The 23,214-nt window shown below is 36.1% G+C and overlaps 1 protein-coding gene and 1 long non-coding RNA gene across 8 annotated transcripts in view; one reads left to right on the top strand and one right to left on the bottom strand.

Annotated features, from left to right (window-relative positions):
- The window catches only part of LOC128852580 (uncharacterized), an 84,123-nt gene extending 73,492 nt beyond the window's left edge, over positions 1-10,631 (bottom strand). The window contains exon 1 of the long non-coding RNA XR_008450546.1: positions 10,490-10,631. This is a non-coding gene — a long non-coding RNA (uncharacterized LOC128852580). The remainder of the gene's footprint in view (positions 1-10,489) is intronic.
- Positions 1-23,214, top strand: part of LOC104054538 (sodium channel protein type 1 subunit alpha) — a 108,667-nt gene that overhangs the window by 2,578 nt on the left and 82,875 nt on the right. For 3 of the 7 annotated variants that reach the window (XM_054070653.1, XM_054070655.1, XM_054070648.1), the window contains exon 1: positions 10,881-11,020. The gene's annotated coding sequence lies outside the window, so the exon portion shown is untranslated. Of the gene's footprint in view, positions 1-4,441; positions 4,530-10,854; positions 11,021-18,115; positions 18,147-19,032; positions 19,113-23,214 lie in introns of those variants that run through there. The other 4 variants (XM_054070650.1, XM_054070651.1, XM_054070652.1 and 1 more) reach the window with 4 other exon arrangements.

Raw genomic sequence — 23,214 nt, 5'->3', positions numbered from 1 at the left:
TTCTGAAAAAAGGAATCGTTTGATCAATGTGGAGTATCTGCTCTCAAATATGGTACATGCCCAGCTCTGCTGGTTAAAAGAATTGTTAATGTAAGCAAATAAGTGTATTTCATTCATTTTCATTACTGAAAATCATTGTGTTCTTTTTGGCCAAATTGTAGAAAAATTTTGTAGTATAAGAATCTTACTTTTAATGGCTTCAGACTTCAGCCTGCAAGTGCAATCCAGAAAGCTAAATGCAGCAGTAACAGTAGGCAGCTTCAGAGAGGTGCACACAAGCAATACCTCAATAAGCAGTTAATATTTCAAGAGCAAACACTTCAAAACAGATGAAAACTTAGCCAGCCACCAGAAAAAGTCATACGTACTTTTATGCAATGGCATTTTGAATAATAAACTCAGGAAATTTAACTTATCTAAACTAACGTACCTCTAAGGTTTAAATGTTAACATTTTCTACGATATTATATATTGTGTTTTATTCAGCTCTGTAGTCTGTTTTTTAAAAAAACTTGTATATTGCAAGAATATAATTTTTCCCCATCACTAAGCGTTTCAATAGGCCAGATAATGGTTTAAATGAAAGGTTTTATTATCTCTTTAAATATCATAATTTTGTTTTCTTTCACAAATTTAATCATTTGTTCTGCACTTTGCTTGCAGGATTTTGGTTAAGAATTATCTAAATGATCTTTGGTAATTACTTTTCTTGTTTTTCTTACAAGCTTAAGAGAGATTGCCACATTATGTCTTTAATTATTTTAACTCCTTCCTGTTCATGTTCAATTAAAAATTAGGATCAATAGCTCTTGGCACACAATAGCCATGCACAGCTCCTTGTCTTTGCAGGCAAGAAATCCCAACCTATATAAACAATGAACTCTCAGCACCACAAAAATCCGTACCAATTTGCCTACTATTCACCATTCACCATTTGTCTCAAGATTGTGTGAATCCTCTTTCTCTTATAGTTATATGTTTATAGCAGATAGACTGCAAACTTATTTGGGAATAGGAGGCAGCTATTCGCAGGAGCATACTGAAAGAATCATGGTAATGTTCCATAAGCAGAGTGTATTATGTTAGCTATTACTAGCCAAAGAAAATGTTTATTCTAAGACTTCAGGCTACTCCTGAATATCAAGTATGCAAATCAAGGTAAACATTACTGATGCATCCTAAATTGTTAGAGGAACTGTGATTTCTAGTGCAATGCCATCTAGGAAAGAAGACCACCTTTTGTACTGCTCTGAGTAGTTTTATAGTGTGGTTTGGGGCATTTTTTTAGCCCCTCTGGTTGTGTGTTGGACTTGAGATAATTGAAAAAATAAACCAAAAACTTGTTGCTTTTCTGCAGCTCCTGCGGTGCACAAAGTCATGCTTCAATTATAGTTCAATTGCATTGACAGACTTCACCATCTACTGCTTATGGTGGCAATATCCAAAACATATAGTTTTCAAGTATTTGTAGTAGGTCCAGGATGATACCTTTGCATATTTTCCCCAAATTACTCAGATCAGAAAAGAACTCTTCTGTTCAAAAAAATTATTGTAATTAAAATCAAATTTTAAAAATTTGGAATATTAACAAAGTAGCAAGACAAAAATACAACTGAAGCAGCAGAGACTCATTTAACTCCATATTATCAAAGGTCACATCTTGGCCATGCTATGACTTGTACAGGCCTCCTATATTAGATCTCAGTTAAAAGATTGCTAAAAGTCCAGAAAATACTTCCTACTAATGTCATCTTAAGAAGCTGTCACATTTCATGTCAGGCAGTTGTACCATCCATAAGGGGTGGCATGCAGTGATGTGGCCACCAAAAATTTGTCTCTGTAAAGATATGTACTCAAATTACACTAAAGAAAAAGGCTTGAGACCCTCAATGTATTTAATGAGAATTTTCAGAATGGTCCATGAGTAAAGATGTGAATTCACACTCAGTATTCACAGCACTGACAGCAGTCTTTGTGGCTGTTCAGAACAGAATGCATTTTACTGGAATAGCAGACGAAAGAAAGATAAGCTACACATCGTTAGTGTGAATGAGAAGAAAAGGAGAGAAGAAGTACATAATTTAATCTTTAGTATTCTGAATGCTGTCTTTTGGCATATCAGGCACAGACTGCATTTATTACTGTATATCAGAAGTTGAAATAAATGAGATTAATCAGTGCACGCTTGATAAACAACAGTAATATTCCTTATTGTTAGCACAACTAAGAGCAAGCCTCAGAAAATGTGACATTCAGAACACTGGAAGACTGCAAATCTTACTTTGAATTTATAAGCACTAGAAATGACATTTTGAAGAACTATTGATTAGTTGCATGGATGTCAATTCACACTAAAATAGTGAAGATTTTTGGACTTAAGCAACAAAAAAAATTAGGGGCTAAAGTGGTAATTATGGAAATCAGCACAAAGACAAAACTCGTCAAATTATTCCTTTTTTTTTTACAAGATCATAGATCTATTTAAAAAGGAAAATGTAGAAGCATAGTTGGTGTGGGGTTTTTTAAGGGTCTAAATATCATGCATTCACTAAACACTTTATTTGGAAGTAATAGAGAATATATTTGTTTGGCTACAACCTGTTTTCCCTTCATCTTAGAAGAGCGTTTTCCTGTTGCTAACAGGAACAGTTCTGCTTTAAGATTATTATAACCAAATTATGTCCTGTAGGGGTCATGAAGGAACTTTTTCACTGATGCATAAATTAGTCAACTGTATTCTGTTTATTCTTTTTTCTTTGAATTGCTTTGAGGCAGTATAGATTAACCACTGGGGATTAGATGGGTTTTGAAATACACCTGTAGTCTGAAGGACTAGTGAGAACAACACAGCTGTATCTTCCTCGTGAACTCAGCTTTAAAGTGGTTGCTGGAATTAGGGGTGCAGTTCAGATCAGCAGAAAAAGCTTTTTCAAGGGCTTTTCCCTTTCCTATCCTCCACAGCACAGGATATATTGATACATATCACTTAGCAATCACTTCTTCATAGAGGCATTTGCAGTATTTCTTTCTCTTCATTCTGTGTCCTTTGTCACCCAATTATTTTACCTCCTCCTGATTTAAGTAAAAATAAATAAATCTTTGTTTCATTAGAGCAGTGACTGTAAGTTAAATCTAATGGAGTGAAGGTTTGATGAAGCGTTCTAGCCCATGAGGCCTTAAGTTCTATAAAATAATGCTGCTTATATTTTCAAACTTTTTTTGCTTAAAATCACTTCCCTATCCAAAAGTACCTGCAACTGAGTAAAGACATCGGGATTAGCATTGATTTCTATATGGCTGTTGAAAATAATTAAGGTTAGCTCTCAGCAAGGGCAAATTGTAACATATTGTTCCAATTCTAGACTGACATGACTACACTAGCAGGCTCACAGAAGGTGGGGCAGAGGGCCTAGAAGGAAAATACCAATATAACCCTACAACCAAATCGAAGTAACCCTGCTTAGGCTTAAAGTTAGGTGAGCAGCAAATGTATAATTACTGTCCTCACATAAGTCCAATGTTAAAAAGGGAAAAAGCCAAAGAAAATTACTTGACACTGCACTTTTACTCTTGAAGGAGGGGATATGAACAGTTCAGTGGAAAACCCACTCTTTCCAGGAAGGCAATGAATCAAAATAGAAATCCTGGAGGAAGGTTCAAGACTGCAGAGCTGTGGTTATAGGCAGAAAGTCCTATTAAAGTTTCTATTTGAGTACCACAGGAATCCTCACATCTCTTGTGAGAGAGCACTCAGTGTCTTTCCCAAATTATTCTATTTATACCTGGAGCTTCCAAGTGGCTTCAGCAAGATGTTCTTAGGCAAGAGAACAGATAGGTTTGCATTGCTTTCATTTGCAAGTCTACCTTTAGAAACAAGGAGACCAAAACCTGCATTTTGCAAGGCAATGATTCAAAGTTGACATAACTTGAGATACTGGTTCTGGAAGGAACAAGGTCTCTGACAGGAGTGTGATAGGCATCCCAATACTTCACTATAGGTGACTAAAGAATGAAGAGCAGAGACATGCCTTTCTCAAGGTCACATTGCCACAGCTTACAATAGAAATGAAAAACTGTTGAAGAAGTAAATATGCTGAAGTAAAGAATCTAGTTTTAGTAGATTGCCGTAAAGAATAGAATTTGCTGAATTCATCTGAGATGACCTGGAAGAAATAGAAGGAGAAAAGTAGTTTTCCTCATCAACCTCTATAAACTTAGTGATTTGAGTATGGCTATAACAGAATCTTGAAAAATGCCTCACTAGGAGTGATTGAGGAAAAGGGAACTTCTGCTTTGGATTTTTGTGAGATCTCATTGTTTTACACTGTGGAGTCCACTCAAAAAGAGATTAACATAAAGATTTAATATCTTTAAAAGTCCAGGTGTGTTATACACTGCTTCGATCAGTTTATAGTTATTTATTTTTCACTCTGCCTGACAGCAAACCACAGTGGCTTACAAGGACATTCAGTTTGCTTACTCACGTAAGGGAATGGAAAAGAGACAACTGTATCAAAAAGATGAACAAGGTAAGCAAAAAAGTTATCATTTAAAAAATTATAGTTTTATGTCACTTTATTGTGTAAGTTTTGAAATGTTATTGCTGATTATACTATTACTCTGTTAATTGTTTTGAGTTGAGAATTTACTTAAATGAAAGATCAATTAATAGCAGACAAATAAAAACTATTCTGACAGGTAAAAAAAATTTCTTTATATGAGGTAGTGTTCAAACCTTTTTTAAGATGTAGTGCTTCTAAGCTAACATTAGACATGGGAGCACCTGAACTGTAAGCAAACCATACAAAGAAGATTTGGAAGATTTAGTATGTTGGACCACTGCAGTGCCTCTCAGCACTGAATGCAGGCTTCATGATTAAGTCAGTGGTATTGACCTGAAAGACTTGTCTCATTCTTACTAGTCTTTATCTTTGGGTTGGTGGAGGACAGAGGCATGCGCTGACCTAGACACCTGCACATCACACACATTTCACTGTCTATAGTCTTTTGTGTTTGAGTGTTTGTAGTGTGCAAGTCTGAAATGTGGATGTGGAATACATAGCCTGAAAATCTTTAATTACTACTCAGTAAGTCCTCTGTGGAAAATGGCTACAGATGTTTAAGAGTTGCTAGTGACGTAGGCTTCTTTTTTAGGCAATTGTGAGCTCTTATATTGTAAACCATGCCCGAGTGACTAGGAACCTCTTGGGAAGAAAAGCAAGAGACCAAGACAATCTGTGTTATTTCATGAAAGCCTCCAAATGATGGAAATAAGAGGAATAAAATAGAGGAGGTGTGACATTTTCTTTCATGGGAACCAAACAGATCTTTTGAAAGCATTTAGCATGTCATCTACACCCTTGTAGCCTGCAGCCATTAAGCTTATTTCTAAAATTACAGGCAAAACAAAATACAGGAATTATCACTTTTCTATAAAGAATCAAATCTGAATTTTTTTTTCTTCCTAGAAGTATATTTCAAAGAATTGAAAAGAGGTTAAAACCTAATGAAGGCTAAATGTAGTTTGTTTGACAGGTCCAGTTCTATGTCAACTGAAGAAAGACAAAAATAAGCTACTTGGATTCAGAATGAAATTGAAGGGTGAATTTATGCATTTTAGCTAAAAGTCATTATTGATTGTATCTTCTTGTGTTGCTAGAGGAGAAGACCAGTCTTGTGAATTTGTGTATTGCAGCAGTTCTGTATCTGTGGTGAATTGATAGCAGAAATCATGCAGGCTGTGGGCTTTGGGGAAAAAGTAGAAAAAAACAAAACCCCACATCTTACTAAGAAAAATTAAATCTAAATTCGACATCCTAATATAACTGATAGAAGAAAATTCAAATAAAAAAAATACCAGTACTAATTATTTACAGTTGATAAAGATCATTCATTTACTCAAAATAAATAGATACATTTATCTAATGCTCAATTAACTGTTTTTCAATGTAAAATTTCTCTTTAATCTTTTCTCTTATTTTTTTGCCATTCTCTTTTAGCATTAAGATGCAAAACAGCAAATGGTTTTTTCATGAGATAAGTACCAAAATAGTGGCTTGGGAAATCAGTTCATAGGCAATCTCAGAGGTATAATAGGCAGCCCAATAAAATCTTTCAAAAATATTAGAAAGTTATTTAAAAGGCTATTGTAGCTAGTTTCATTGCAGAGGAAAAGATGTCAAAGAGAAGCCAAAGAACAGTCCACAAGTATTAAGATTATTGTGACCTTGACCTACTCAATGTTCATAATTTAATTGTAGAAAGTTTTCACGTTTATTTGACTCAGTCACCTCCTTGGGCAGCCTGTTTCAGTGCCCGATGACACTTTCACTGAAGAAGATTTTTCTAATGTTCAATCTGAACCTCCCCTGGTGCAGATTGAGGCCATTCACTCTCTGATCTCTCTGCTCAGCCAAGTTGGTTTTCTCCCTTGCCAGCTCATGTTCCAATACAAGGTGAAGGCCTGCTCTTGCACCTCCAGGGTTTCCTTCTTAAAGAGCATCCAGCCCTCTTGGGCTCCTTTGGCCTTAAGGACTCTCTGTGGAACTTTACCAACCAGCCTTCTGGACCGTCCAAAGCCTGCCCTCTGGAAGTTCAAGGTGGCTGTTCTGCTGACCCCTCTCTTTACTTCTCCTAGAACTTAGAATTCTGTCATCTCATGATCACTATGCTCCAGGTGTCCTTCAGCCATCACGTCTCCCACAAGGCCTTCTCAGCTCACAAGCAGGAGGTCCAGTGCGGCACCTTCCCTAGTTGGCTCACTCACCGGTTGTATCAGGAAGTTGTCTTCCAAACACTCCAGGAACCTCCTAGGCTGTTTCCTCTCTGACATATTATACTTCCAGCAGACATCTGGCAAGTTGAAGCCTCACACAAGGACAAGGGCTAGCAATCGCAAAACTTCTCCCAGTTGTAGACTAACTCATCAGCCTATTCTTCCTGGCTGGGTGGTCTATAGCAGACACCCACCACAATATCTGCTTTGTTAGGTGCTCCGCTGATTTTTACCCGTAAGCACTCAACCCTATCATTACCATCATTAAGCTCTAGGGTATCATAATACTCTCTAACATAGAGGGCTGCCCCATGGCCTCTCCTTCCTCGCCTATCACACCTGAAGAGTTTATAGCCAGCCATAGCAGTGCTCCAGGTATGTGACAATTTATAAGACAGTGTGATATCTGGTCTAAATACAGGATTTATTTTGGTGTTGGGTTTTATTTTTTGAGTACCTTGAGCCACAGTTTGCATATTTCAGCACAAATAACTTGTGAAAGTTGTTCAGAAACACAAGGGAGAAATTATTTTGACAAAAGAAAGCAAGGTCAGATGGAGATGGAATGGAAACAAAAACCTGCACCTCAAGATATTGCAGGCGTCTCCAGGCAGTGATACCGGAGGGTTTTAATGTTTTCTCAAATCCCAAATGGAATCTATCTTAGTATGAGCAAACCTCAAGTAATGATTTATTTATGTGCATGGCATCTTAAGTGCAAGGTATCTAAAAAAAATTGTCCTGTTTACTCAAGGTTGTTGGCAGGAGTATGTCTGTGAGATACTGATTCCTTCATTTCAGCATAGAACAGAAAGAACCTTGTAGACATAAACTCAGCCAGTAAGGAGAATTTAGTGATAAGCATTTTTAAGGTCTATTGCCAAATTTTCCATAAAATTCCAGAACTTGTTTAATAGATTTACAGTTTCTGTAAAATATTTCCAGCACTATCTTCATAAGACCAGTATGGCAAAAGAGTCTAGACTATTTTGTATTTCTCACATTTAACCTTCACGCATTCATATTTTCACCTCCATCCTTACTTGAGGAGTAGTCTAGCCCATTCTTTTACAATCAATGACTTTGTTCTACAGTAATTTGCAAAAAAATCAGGATTTTTTAAATATTTTTTTAAAAACCTGCATTTATGCTATTTACTTCAACAAAAATCTTTCTAACTGCTATGGCATCAGAATAATTAATTTGGTAGTTGAGAGTAATATAAATTCGACTTATTTTCTTGCCACTGTCAAACATTAGACTTTATTACTAACATTAGCAGTGCAGCTGGCTCAGAAAAAGTCTTTCATGTAAAGTCTTACATGTCAGCAGTTTCTGTATCAATTTGTGTTGACAGTCTTGATTTGCCAGCAGATCAGCCCAAGTTTATCTAGAGCAAAAATCCTTGTCAGAACTATTGTAAAGCAAGCTTTTGTAGCTCAATGAAAGAGCACATTGGTTAATTCCTAAAAGAAGTAAATAGTTTTTACACTCCAGAAAAAAAATGCGGCTTGCAGGCATATTCTGAATGACAATAAATTAATATTTAGTTTACAAACGGTTACTTCATTTACTCATCCTCATGACAAAGGAGTATAATGAGACAGTCATTGTTCTGCAATTGGACATACAGTTCATAGGCAATACCATAGAAAGGAAGGCTGGAAAGGTTTTGAAGGAATATCCTGTTCATCATTTTGCCCGAAGATGGAATCAGCTGTATCGAACTTAGACAAGTTTGCCTGAACTGTAACATCAAGCAAACTGCATATTGCTTTTGTAATCTTGACAGTCAACTTTGCTATTCTATTCACTTCGACAGAATATATATAAACTTTATTTTCCTACTTCATGCAGTCAATTTACGGTTATCTGCAAGCAGATTATCCTGGTGATGCATCAACTCTGCCATGGCTATGAAGGCATCTGAGCTGACTTAGATGAGTTGTTTGGCTGTGTTGCTTTTTTGAGTGCCATAATCAACAGAATCACCAGCCTTCTGCAACTCAATTAAGCTATCATAGTATGCTCTCGTAGCCTAACACAGGTCACAATATTGTCAGCTGTTGATTAACCAGGGTCCAGTATGTAAACAATTTTCTTGTAGGCAAGTACTTGTACTTAACACTTGAAACACTGAAAAAAAGGGTTAGTACATATAATTTATATAAAGTTTTAACAGGGACTCTTCATTAACAGTCAACATCAATATGTGAAAATGCAGCAGGATATTTTTAATATTATTTGCTGATGTGGTATAAATAAATTGCTCTGACTGGATAAAAAGTTTCTGATTTCAAATACAGCAATAACTGTTTAAAAAGTAATTCTCAAACAATATTTCCCTTGTGTTTTTTTCTTTACAAATTATACTTCAGACCTACAGCTAGTATGTCTTGAGTTGTCAGTGGCTACTTTTTCTACCTAATGCATCTGATTTTTTCTTTTTTCTTTATTCTTTTATTTTCATTCTCAAGAAAGCAAAAAGAAAATCATTCAACAAGGTACTAGGAAAACATATTTCAAAATACAGTGACACTCCAGCATAACTTTTTTTTTAACCTGATTGAATTTGTTTCAAGTCATTGTATGCTCATTTATAAAAGAGAAATAATGATTTAAATAGACATAGTACCAAAAAAATATTTTTATCTCTTTCCCCTTCACCTTGATTTCCCAGTTTGAGATCAGAGTTCAAATCATGTTTACTTTGCTAAGGGTGTAAGTAAGTATAATAGTAAATGTAAATGTATAATAGTATGTGTAAACATTGATGCTAAAACTTTCAGTGAGTTTACTGACCTGTCTTTCTGATGTTGCCACAATGTTGTTGCTGAGTTTCCTTTCCATCTTGTATGTAATGCAGTACATAATTTTAACTTGGCAAGTTTCAGAGCTTTATTGGAAAATTACATCCTTTATTTCATTCACAGACCCATAAACAGGAACAACAACTGCATAGCAGCATTTTCATAAAATGGAGCATTAAGTATTATTAAATGATACCTTCTTTATCTATCAGTTACTGTGACATTAGGAACTTGTGTCCAGTTGTATTGTTCTTGATCATGCCTAATCAAGGTGTCTCAAATATAACCTGAACACTTGAAATGCCCTATCTTAGTGAAACCTTTGCCTTCTTTTTTAAGAAGAAACTATATCACTCAAGATAGTGAGTTAAGAGTAATTTGTATACTTATTATCAGTATTTAAGGCTCTTTACCTACTATCCAAGTATTCAAATTAAAATAAAATATAGAATACAAGTTATATGCAGTTATTTTAATTAAAATAAAGTTGCTTTTTTTTTTTTTTTGTAAACAGCAAGGTTGTGTAGATTTCTGACTGCAGGCTAAGCCTTGATTCTTGTTTCTCTTCTTGTGCCCTCCACAGAGGAAGTAATAATATGATCCAAACAGTAATAAACTAAGAAATATCCTAAAGCTTCTCTCCAGAAAATAGCAAAGAAGTACCAAAATTACTGTAAATGTTGTTACAACCAGGAAAGTATCTTACCCATCATTTTCTTGAAAATATTAAAATCTCTGTAATATAAGCACCTTACCCTCTGTGACACCAAGTAAAACAGGTAACAAATGGTTATTTTTCCAGGAATTAAATTGCATGCAGTAAGTTTTATGTAAGGGAATAGTATCTCCCTTTGGAAATTCACCCCAGTATTTTATCTTATACCATCGCTTTTCTTGTACTTACCATGACGAGAAATACATAGACAAATGTGTGCAGCAGCGGTCTGTGTCTCTGCTTCCTGACTTTGGCTTGCTGTTGCGCTCCTAATAGCTGTAGCTATGCAGTCCTCTAGACACAGTGTGACAGGAACTCTGTTACCTTGATAGCAGGTACAGATGCAGCTTTAGCACTTGCTGTCTGCCTCACATTTCTAACAACCTCATTCCTTCCGGTCATTTGTTTCAGGGGAGGAATGACACCAGCATTTCTGAGCTGTTCTTCTGTTTCCTCCCAGAACACTCAGGGGAAGCAGACTTCGTGATCTCCATGCTAACTACCAGCCTGCCTGCTGCCAGTTCTCCCTACTTCTGCCAGTGATGACATTCAGCTTGCTCCTCCACACAGGATACAGCTCTGATTCCTCATTATGTAAGGCAGTCTAGGTCAAGTGTAGGAGAGACACTGCTGGCCTGAGAAAGCTAGTGGATTGTTCCCTCAGCTTCATGCTTCATGGGGTCTGGAAGCTGGATCCTGATCTTTGCTATATCTTCTCGGGTAAATGTTTTTTCATTATTTAAACGGTTACTGTGCTATTTTTCTATGCAGATAGCTGTCAGCCATGCTCTGAATTGCAGAGAGAATTTGCTAGGTGAAACCAGCTCTGTCAGCATGACTCAATTAACAGAGTAGTAGTTCTAGGCATCTCAGCTTTAAGTGACTTTACAAATAAATAAATCATAAATTTGGTTTGTTTAACAAACATCTTTTCTAATCATATGGGGATTATTCTTAATTTGACTGATTAAGCAGTGAATGAAATCCATTTGCTTGAAGGTGGTGTGGGAAAGCATTATTGGATATAGCTATTACCTCTGAGAGGTTTACTGCAGTTCCTGGCTGTTGCATTGTTTTAGCCTTGAGAATTACAAATATGCTTCCTTTATTAAACAAAGCAATATGAAAAAAGAAATGTATTTAATTTTCTTGCAGTCCTTGGTTATTTTTTGAAGTAGCAATTAAATCCTGGATATTGTTTGCTATTTACTGCATGAATGCATGACTCTATATGTTTCTGAAATATCTAAGGTGAATACTGCAGATAAAATCACACTTAATGACTGCTCTGCAGAATGCCAGAACAGTCCATGTTAGCTAGCTTTATATCAGAGGGTTGGGGTTTTTTTTCATGCACTATGTAGGATTCAAAGAATTTTTTTGTATTTACACCCTGCTGAAAATCAGTCTGTAACAAAACATAGAAAAGGTTTGCCCTTAAACAAATTATACACACTGAGTGTTGTCAGGTGCTGGAATGTCTGATTATACTGGAATGCAGCAGAAGAGGCCCTGGAAAGTAACAGCATAACCCTGATACTGCAGTATCACGTAGGGAATTTCAACAAGGCTAGCGTACTTGCTAGGAACAAGAACTATACAATAAAATGGGAAAAAAATTAATGCTTTTGAGAGATTAATTAGAAAACTTGTATTTATGTTCTGTACCTTGGACAGCAACATTTTTTCTTTCACTATCCTGTCTTTACTTCATGGTTAGCAATTTGTATAAATTAAATAGTACAAATTTAAGATACATTATTAAATTCCAAAATATAGGGTAATTTATAGTAAAAATACCTGATGGAAAATGCCTGGGAGAAACTTTGGTCAGCATTGTATCAATGAGCTATATTTAGCAGCTTGCTACCAAGATTTCATTTAATATATTAATTTAAAAGTAATTATGTTTGTATTGAATTATGTTAATGAGTGCCAAATCAGAAAACTAAAAATGAAAAATTATTGTCTATTGACAGTATGGGATTTACAGAATTTTCATGTCTAATAGATAACTGCTCATTCTAAGAATAAATACCAAGTCTCTCTCTTAAATCAAAATAAGATTGAATATTAATATAAGAGTATGTATTAATATCAGACTAAAACTGATTTTGATGTTTTTTCCCCTCACTAGAAACTGGTGGTTCTTCACAGTGTTCTAGAAGCAAATGATAGTATTTCATTTCAAACTTATTTGTTAGTGAGGTGAATGTTTTTATCATTTTCTTATAATCTTAAAAAGCTCTCTTTCTCTGGAAAAGAACTGCCAAGCAGTTAGCTGTTTCTTCATCATGGTCTTACCTTACCATTTACTTAATTACTTCTTTATTTTTCTTTAATTACAGTTATGCAGCTCTATGCTGTCATTTAGTAGAAATACCAGACTGATGCATTCATTGATTACATTGTGAAAGAAGTTATGTTCAAGAAAGTATAACTCAGTATCTTGAAAACACCTCTGTTGCAATGCAGCATATTTCATTGTATAATATTTTATAGATACCATTTTATACTTCAAAATACAAAAGTATTTTAAGAGTTTTATTTAAGAGTTTTCAAACAAACTCTTAAAATAATAGCATAGTAAAGGAACTTAGAAAAAAACTTCTAGGTATCATGCATTACTGTAATGATATACCTCAGATTTTTTATTTCTTGCTGCCTATTCTAAAATAGTTATGCTATTATATATGAATACACCATGTTCCATCCCATTTCAAGTGTGGGTGCTTGAGGTATTTTCTTACAGGCTTGAGGATTATTAATAACCTATTCAATTAAATAATTAATATTAATAATCTATTCAATTAAAAGGGAAAAAAAAGACTTATTGTCTTTAAGTGTATGATTTTTTTTCTGGAAGTTTTATTTCTGTTTTTGGTTGGGTTTTTTTGCCTCGTGGTTCTTAGCAGGGCACACTGAGCACCTGTCAGCACAGCAAGCTGCAGATGCTTCAGTAAGATACAAAGTGTTGCAAAATGGTGTTTTCTACGTGTATTTGTATATCCTATATTCTGGTATATCACTTTAGGTCTGAGAAACTGAACCCAAGCTGTAAGGTATGTTTTGAATCCATTACAATGCAGGACATAGACCATCAATGGTCAGTGCCTCCTCCTGGTATTTCCTGTGGTTCCTGCTTTCAATATCCCGTGGATTCCCCCTCACTTCACAATGTGCAGCTTGAGTTTCTAACAAACTCTTCTCCCTTTTCCTCACAATACTAGAGTTTTCTGTCCTGCAAAGGAGTTTCTGTGATCTCTTCATAGCCATGGAATTGTTACTAAAACTGAGAAGCATGGAAACAATATGAAAGTGTGTGAATTAAATTATTTAAGAATAATGAGTTTAGCTTAAACTATGGTTAGACCAGTTTTTGTAATCCATAACATAAAAAAAGTATAGGAGTATACCTTAGACTATTAATAGTTTCTATAAAAATATCTATATCTCTGATTTTATCTGCACATTTTAATTGAGTAGTTGAGATCTATATTGTGAGGACAATCATATGCTAAGTTAATGCTAAATTGGAAAAGAAAGACTAAAAAATCCATGTTTTAGTTTATCTCATGTAACATCTGAATGTAAGATGATAAAAGTATAATTTACAAGCTTTCCTGGGAAGTTTGAGCTCTCTCAAATTCACATTTTTGACCATGCAGAACTGCCAAATTTTATTTGCATCTAGTACACAAAAGATTTTCCAAATGTGACAAAAATTTGTTGCTGTAGAAATGGGCTATATCTGTTCTGAAGATACCTGTTTAGAAGCTGGAAGATGCGCTCTGTTCCATGTGAATAAAGTTATTATTCTGCAGTTCACATAATTTTCCCAGGTCCCGGTTTTCCATTATAACTTTTTTCCATCCTTAACTGCCTGCATAGCTCTCTTGTGACTGCAGTACAATTGATTCACAAGTTTAGAAAGAGCAAAAAATCCTTGCGTTATTGTGTTCACCTGCTTGTCCAAAGAGGATCTTGGATGTTCATTACTTACATATTAGATTTCTTACTACATTACCCACTGTAATTCACAGAATTAATTCCTAGAACACTAGCATGAGTTACTGTAAAGAATCAAGAGAGATTTCTTAATGTTTTGATAAATACAATGTACCTCAGGCACTGTCATTAAAAATATATGTATATGTATGTATTCCTCTCAACCCTTTATTCATTGTGTATATAGTACACACTCTCTTGCATTGTCGCTTGCATGGTTCACTGCCATGGCTGAACATCTAAGCTTCTAAAAGTTAATTTTAAAGCTTTGTCTAGATTGTACAGTACTGTAGTATTTGCATCTCAAATGCTGGAACAGGATAGTGACAAAAAGAACTACATTCTCTTATTCTTCAACTGGAGTTCATGATAGGTTCCTTTCAGAAAGGGAACTATGCTGTAGGGGATCACCAGAGAAGGACTTCCAGATGAATCCTTTCATGTGCTGAAGAAAACCAGGATCTTCCTCAGCCTGGTGATCACTAAGGGTGGGCAGCTTGTGACACTTGAGCCAAAAATGTACTGGGCTGTTCTTCACCAGTGCTCTTAAATGTTTGCACAGTAATTCCTGAGGCAGAGCCAAGAGTAGGACTGGTCAAAATTTGTATGGGGGCAAGTGAACCGCAAATCTCCATTAACGCAAAATTACCAGGTCTGCAGAAAAAGAAATCTGCAAGATTGCAACCTCAAGGCTGCAATGCTCATTTCTCTGGCAACTCTGTCCCTGCTGTGCAGTCATAGAAGTGCTCTCCTTTGGGCCTGTTGGACATGGGCTAAAGCAACCATCCATTAAGGTGATTGTTCCTCAGGCACTCAGCATGAGAGAATTTGTCACCATATCTGCAGGAAAAAGTGGTCAAAAATTTCCAAAGTAAATGCGATGAGTATCCTAGATTTGCCTGGTTTTGAATACATTTGGGGCTGGATTTTTGGGGGGAGAGGGAAGAAAAACCATGTGTTATTTACTACTTTTCAATTTATCTGAATTGGAACAGCTGTGATTGACCTATCTATACGTTTTATTTGTTTGTTTGTTTTCTGCAATTGTGGTACAATGTATAAATTTAAAATGTTAAAAATATAACAATTCAAGGAATTTAGCTCTTTAGGAGTTGGAAACAAGTCACTATTGCATAGGTAAAGTCTGTCTTTCAGCGCCTGTGTCAGATGACAGTCTGGTTGAAGGAGCCACCAAAGGAGCTTTTTAAGATAGCCAGAAAACTGTCAGAAAATTTTATTGACAGTGTAAGCTGATGGAGCTGAACTTGAGCAGCTGATTATACCAGTGTGACCAGTGAAATCTAAGCCATGAGAGATGCTGATGAAAAAAGAAGCTTTCGGTATTCCATGGTCATATTAAGCATCCTATACTGGATCTCTACAGGTGCTTAAAGAAGGGGGTTTTAGAAATATTGAAAACTGCTTTCATAATACATTAAAATTATGTTTAAGATGGGAAGAAATTTAGTGTGTTCAGTGTTATGTTTAGGACTAAAACTGTAGGCATCTGAGGTCTCAAAAATTTTTACTACCCAGTGTTTATTGTTTAAGCTATCCAGATTCCTAGTTTTGGTGTTTGTTTTTTTTTTTTTTAATTTTGTGGTGTTTATTTCATTTCAAAACTCAATATTTTAAAGAAGCTATGCCTGCAAAATATTGAACATGCCCATCCTCCAAAGACTAGAGGAACCCATATTGAAACTTCAAACTGAGGAGTAAATATTCTGCCTTTTAACCTACTGATAAACCTGTATTTATAAACACCAGGCAACTAATCATTTCCAGAAACATCTTCTATGAACAGAAAGATTTCTGGAAATGGTCAATTGTCCTCAGCAATAGTATCTGAATATCTGTTTAGTATTTAATATTTTTAAAGATGATGCTAAGTCAGAGGTGTTACTAGCACTCCGAAGTACTTTGTCACCTGCAAATGCTCTTCATGACCCCAGAGAACTTTGGAAATATATGAAAAAGAAGTTAACTTGGCTTTTACAGTTATGCCTAAATAAAAATGAAACAATTGAAGAATGTGTTAGCAGCTGATAAAAATAAGATAATGGTTTATAGGTCTTTCTACTTCAAGGTCATAGACTTGAACTGCATTAGGGTAGTGGGGAGCTGCCTGAGCTGTTTAGCAGCCTACCAGCAGTGTCAGCAGAAAAGCTAGATTCAAAACTGGTGATCATGGCATCAGTAAAACATGAAATCACATGAAGTCTTTCTCAGTCAGGCATATTCAAAGGAGACAGGTTGTGTGGTTGTATCAAGCTTGATCTTGCCCTTTGTATGTCAGAATTTGAGTACTAGTATTTCAATATAGTATGACGTGTTTTGACTAAATATTTAGTGTTGTAAGGTTGCTCTCTGTGTTCTTTAATCACTTTTAATCAATATTTGCAGAGAAAATATTTTAAAATTTATGAGATCGGATATCATTGTTAGAATAGCTGTTCACAGCATTCTGCATTGATAAATGCTTTAAAATTGGTTATTATACTTAGGCATTCCAGGTTCTTACTGTGAAGGCCCAAGCATGTCAGGCCACCACTGGGAGGTAGAGAAAATCAGCTTCACGTAGCTTGGATTAAAGCAAAATTTAAGCAGTCAAAACCTCGTGATGTAAAAATAGTTAAAAAGAACACATCAAAACAGTACTAGTTCCTAGGGGAACAAATTCATTACATCTCTTTGGGGTCATTGAATCACAGGCTAATGTGTTATGTATCGGTTCTATTGTAAATTACAGCCTTATTGCACACAGGTATTAATTAGGCTTATTTTCTTTTATCGTAACATGCCAGAATTGTATTACACAATGAAAGAAATGCAGTATTATTTTTGGCCCTTCTTCTGTGCACCTCTTACCTTCCTAGTCACTGCCCCCTTCCTCTCCCATTATACTGCATGCACCCTGCTCCAGCACAGCTGAAACTAGGGGTTTCAAAAGTACCAATGGCCATCCCAATCCCACTCTTTTTTTTTAAAAAAATTTTTTTTTAATTTTTTTGATCATAAACCCAAAATGTGATGATTTAGCGCAAACTGAGGCTGATCCATGCAGATGGAGTTTGTTGTATTAGGAGTTACTGTTACTTAGCAGTCTGAATTTTAAAAAGGAGCACTCTTTGTCTAGGTTGCAGATTTGCCTGCGCAGCTGTCATCTGAATGCATGGGAATGTATAGATCTGATGTTGCTGTCACGTATGAGGGTGCAGGATTGGCAATGCAGTCTGTAATAGATGGACACGTCATATGACTGTCACAGGAACAGTTTTTGGGTGGGTTCAGGAGGGTGGGGTGGTTGAACCCATGGCTGAATTGGTTTAATCTGCCACCACTGCTCAGAGAGGAGATGTAAAACTAGACAGTAGACAGGTAGCATTTAGTTGTGGCATGGGCATGCCAGAGAGGCTGACCTGGAAAGGATTCTAGTGCTTTCGTAGTGAACCACCCTTACCCAAACTATTTCCTTCTCTCATTTCAGAGACAAATAATTGACCGAAAAAGAAATGAAAATTAATGAAAACTGTTATTCATTTAACACTAGATAAATCTACTTGTCAGCACAATCCCTGCCCTTCGTTCTTTGCTGAAGGGAAACAGGCTGCAAATTTTCATACTCATTTAAGTCAGAAAATAATTAAAAAGCAAACTCTTAAGGCCGGTTCATTTATTTTGCCGGTAGATGGGGCTGTCCTTCAAGGTAATGGTTTGGTATCTTCCCTCCCTTTCTTTACCGTCTCTCTTCATCCTCATCCCAACCCCCGCTAGGTACCATAGACTGAGGCTCAGAACAGGAAGCCGGGAATGAAGCAGCAGAGAGGATACTGCAGAGGTCTTTTTTTTCCTTTTCTTCCCCCCTTCCCCCCCTCAATGATAATGCAGCAATTTATAAATACTTGGTAATCTTGTGAAAATGGGAATCTGCACAAGTTTATTAGGGAGCATTTCAAACATTTAATCATCAGTATCTGTTGTTGTCTTTTTTTCCTCATGATACATTTGAAATTCGTGTTTTGTCAGGTAAGCCAGCAGGATGTCAAATCCTAGACCTTAGTTCATTTATGTTAGCTGTCTGCATGGGCTTCCTCCCACCCCACCTTCTTGATGTTTTTTGGTTTGGGGATTGATTTTATTCAGTTTATGAATGCTTGCTTTGTAGTTATTGTTAAGCATACAATTAAGGAGGAAATCCTATCTTGGTGTTTTTAAAAATATTTTAAAAGCTGCAGTCGGGTCTTTTCAGCAGTGCAGCATTTTGTTACAAGATGGATTTCACGGGCCTTATATTTTTGAATGTTGACTTGAGGGCAGGGGTACTTAAATTATTATTCATGATTTTTCCCTTGAACTGTTTAGAAGTTAACAGAGGTCATGTTGTTCCTTCATATGAAAAACGTTTTAAGGGCTAAAGCAAGCAATGGTGTAGTCAAAATCCTAGCATTGCAGTACTGTACAGTTTTCCTTCCCAAAGAAAAGCTGTGCTTTAAGGCTAAATGCTTTACCCGGATTTTGACTCAGACCCAGAGTTTGAGGTTTACTGAAGGAAGGATGGAAGGGCTCTTTCTTCTTTATTACTCTTATCTCTTCTTGCTCTTAGTCCTTCTGATTAGGTACGCTACTAGAAACTCTTACTTTCTTTCACCTACTGATCAGGACTGGTTGTAATACTGTAGGTATAACTCGGTTCATAATCTGAACCGTCTTGCTTTTTCAAACAGCACAAGAAATTTGCCAGGTGGACATCAAGCTCTCTCAGCATCTTTTCTAAAATGGATTTCTTCTCTGCTGCTTGTATGAGGTATGTGCTTAAGAGACTCCCACTGAACTAATTTATCTGGTATTGGACTGTCTGTTCAATGCACCCACCCTTCACCCCTGCTTTGAAAAATTAGTTGTTGCTCATTCTGCAGCATTTGATAATAGATTGGTGCTTTCTGTCATTGTTGAAATCGTGTTCAACTGCGTTTCCTTAAGAAATGCTTATTTTGTAGTTATGGTGTAAAACCCCTGTGCTATATTGGCTGAGGTTAGTGCTGCATTCTTGAAGTGCACACACTTTTCTATTGTGTATTTCAAGCTTGACCAATGTGTTAATATAACATACAAAGGAAATAACACTGGGATAAAAATGACTCTGAGAATCTAATAGGAAACAATAACAATATGATTGTTGCCAAGGCTGACACCCTTCTAGTTTATTCTGTTTAGCCTGGTTTGTGTGATCTTGAATATTTGCTGAAGTATTTACACAGAAGAAAGCAAGTTACAGACAGGCAGCCTTAAAGAGACCATCTTCAGTTTGCCAGGTAGTCACAGAAAGTATTCATTATTTTAAAGAAAGTATCAATGATGGGAGGGGGGGAAACTAAGAGCTTTAGCTTGGCCTAAGGGATGTCGAGTTTCTATTGCATAAGGCATAGTATAATCAGTACCATTGTAGGGAAATTCTAGGAAAACAACAATAATTTGCATAGCATCTCGTACCATAAATAAATAAATGTAAATGTCTGACTATAATGACTGACAGGAAAACTGTATAGATGAATGTACATCATGGAATTGCATATCCTGTCAGTTGTTTGAAACAATATATCAGGGGCAAAAGTATTGATTACTGAAATCCATGTTGAAATTGTCATGCTATTACCTAAACTTGTTTTGAAGTTTCAGAAGTTGTAAATGTCAACAACTGAGATGCTTGGGAAGCTAAAATAAATGACAGATTATTTCATTCTTAAACTGAAGGTGGCCTTGAACTACATTTAGAATGTCTATGAATATGACTCTCCTCATCAATGTACTATCCCAATGCCAAGCACTTCAAAGGATGGCTGACTGTTGACTTTGAAGGATGGCATCACTTCTACTATGCATATCACACTACATCCTTCCAACATGTGAATTCTACTGTAAGACTTCCATACATTAATGACAGAAGCAGATATATTTAGGGGACAAACCCACAAAGAGTAGCAGTGGATTTTCTCCCTTACACGGTAGTTTATTGAACCTTCTGTATAGGTTTTGGCTACTTTAAATCGAAGAACAAATTAAAGTAGTGTGAAGGTTTTCCTACTCTCGGTTATGAAAAATATTCTGGCAGTAATCAGGAGAAGTAGGTACTTCTTTGCACAGTTCTTTTGAAAAGGGGCAGAAATCTTGCTCTAATTAGTTTGTGTGTGTGGTACTCTTCTGGATTAATGTCTTTTCTTTCATTTTATTAATTTTCTGAACTCTATTGTCAACTTAACTGTGGGAAAACCTGTTGGAACTTCTGGGCTAAACACAATGAAGGGATTTGTTGATTCCCTTCCAATAGCAGGAACACATTATACCTTCTTTTTCTCCATTGAAGGCAGCTGATGTATAGGAGGCAGTGGCATTCCACGAGACACCTGTATTTGACCTGTAGACTTCCTGTTGATGGCAAAACGAATGCAGCAGAAGGCAAGCTAAATGAAAAATTGAACAATATATATTCACATTTGTAATCTGAGCAAATGAATGTTATGCCATCAGTAAAGCATTCTAGATAAGGAATATCATCAAGCTTTTTTACCATAATGTTTTAGAGCACTTAGGAGATCAAATTGCTCAAAGAGAAAAAAATCCATAAAGCTGAAATAGTCTAAAAATGGGAAAAAGGGGGACCTTTGAGTAAATTTTAACCATTAGAAGTTATAGCTGATGTTTCAGGCTGAACCTAGTACCCTAGAGAGAAAAGTAGTATCATGCAAGTTCTCCAAATGTTTTTCCCAAAGCTCAGCAGCTCTGGCACACGTTACTTCCATATTTCGAGTTGTAGGTTTATTCTTTGTAGATTCCTAGCCATAAAAACAGATAAAAGTTGGATGGAAACATCTGAAAGTTTGGTATGGGTAAAGTAATCTGTTAAGTGATACATGTAGACTTACTTGGAAATTACCACTCTTTTCATAGCGGGGTTAGTCTAGCTTTTGTAAAAAATTACTAATCTCTTTAATTCAATACTAGTAATATTTATTTAAGGAATTACTGCGATGTCTTACTGAATACATGGGTGTTTTCAGATTTTCTGTCTTCGACTGATGATTGTGTCATCATTTCTGTCTCTTCCATTTCCACCAGTATGTGCGGTCCCAGGTCCCCTTTGACACTCTAAATTTTAAAGTGTTGTTTCACTTTAAAAAAATTATTTTTGCATTATTACCAAAATTATGGGTAGCACCCTTCCCTGCCATATTAAATATCACTTGGAAAACCACATTTCTGACTCAGCCACTGTGCTATTTGTTCTTTGCATTTATCAGCCCCAGAAGCTCTCTCTTTCCCTCTGCTTTGTGCTAGGAAATTCTCATTACGTTGCTTTTTCCGAATGCAGCGTTCCATTGCTTTTTATCTCAGCAGTTTCCAGTCAACTTTGATGATCTTTCCAGTGCTCTATTTTAAAGTGTTTCCATCCTTCTTTTCATTAATTTCATCTTTTTTCACAAGTCTCTGAGAAAAAAAAGAGACATAACCCCTCTGTTTTCGGTCTCTGAAACATTCAACTGTGTTTGCTTTTTATGTTTTATCCTGTCTCATGCCCCCTCTCTTGGTAGTTTATTTCAGTACCTTGTAAACATGCAGATCAATCCTTTTCATCTTTTCCCCAATTCTCAAACAGATTTTCTAATTTGCTTCCAACATTGGCTTTTAAAAATTATTTCATAATACAATACAAAGCACCAAAGATCATCTTCCTGGTAAAAAAAAAAAAAAAAAAAAAAAGGAAGAAACAAACCAAAAAACAAAACAAAACAAAACAAAATCTCAAATCTTGTCAAGGTCAGAAACAATAATTTGAGTATAAATGTAGAAGCTTATGTGACTCAAATAGGCTTTATTTAATAGTAGCATTTGTCAAAGATGATGAAACTAAGCAGCGACTACACTACTTTTTAACTGAAGTAATGTATCTCAAGGAAGCTTTCAAGGGCTTGGTTATTTAAGTGCATTTTAAGCCAATGACTTGATTGTGTTCCAGATGTACATATTTGCCTGCAATGCCTTCATCCTCTCATCCCTCCCTGGACTCCATTTTCTGCTTACTCTTTAATGGTATTTCCCTCAGAGTGAGATCTTTCATTTTCTTTAATGGTTTGAAGTGTCTAACCATTTTGTTTCAAATTATATGAGGGTGACAGAGCACTGGAACAGGCTGCCCAGAGAGTTTGTGGAGTCTTCTTGTCTGGAGATATTCAAAACCCACCTGGATGCATTCCTGCTCTAGGTGGACCTACCTTAGCAGGGCAGGCTGGACAAGACGGTTTGCAGAGGTTCCTTCCCACCCCCACAATTTGGTGATTCTGTGATTGTTTAATTTCTTTGCCAAGAGGAAATTGTGACTGAGGTATTTCTGAGGCAGATGATAGGTATTTCTCTAGGAACATCTCAGCAGAGCTCTTTCAGTAGCTTTGCAGGATTCCTGGAGTAGGTCTAGAGGTGAAAACAGAAGGGAAGAGTCTGTTGGATCATTAGAAGCTGAATACTGAAGATGAATTGTATTCTCTACATCCACAGTGGGTGGGCCAGGAAGTGAAGACTGAAGAAATGGGCTCATCAAGATGAGATATGGGGAGGAACTTTCTAATAGGGAGGATAGTCAAGAGCTGCTGTAGAATGTCATAGAAATCTATGAAATTTGACATGAAGCTCTGTAGGAAGAAGTTAGATGAAATATCTGTCGGGAAATAGATATCATGATCTCGCCTTGGGCAGGGAGATTAACTAGGTGGCTTCTCATCATTGCTTCCAACCCAATTTTTCTGTGAGTCTACAAAAAGAAGTAGACATCTGAGGTACAACAGACTTAAAGAAAAGTATATCATATGTTATATAGGGACCAAAATATACCTCCCCAAATCTATCTACATAAGGAT

The sequence above is a fragment of the Cuculus canorus genome, chromosome 6 (assembly GCF_017976375.1).
Source record: "Cuculus canorus isolate bCucCan1 chromosome 6, bCucCan1.pri, whole genome shotgun sequence".
In the NCBI taxonomy this organism is placed as follows: domain Eukaryota; kingdom Metazoa; phylum Chordata; class Aves; order Cuculiformes; family Cuculidae; genus Cuculus; species Cuculus canorus.
The sequence above is the reverse complement of the archived record's forward strand: the minus strand, read 5'-3'. Positions and strand labels throughout refer to the sequence as shown.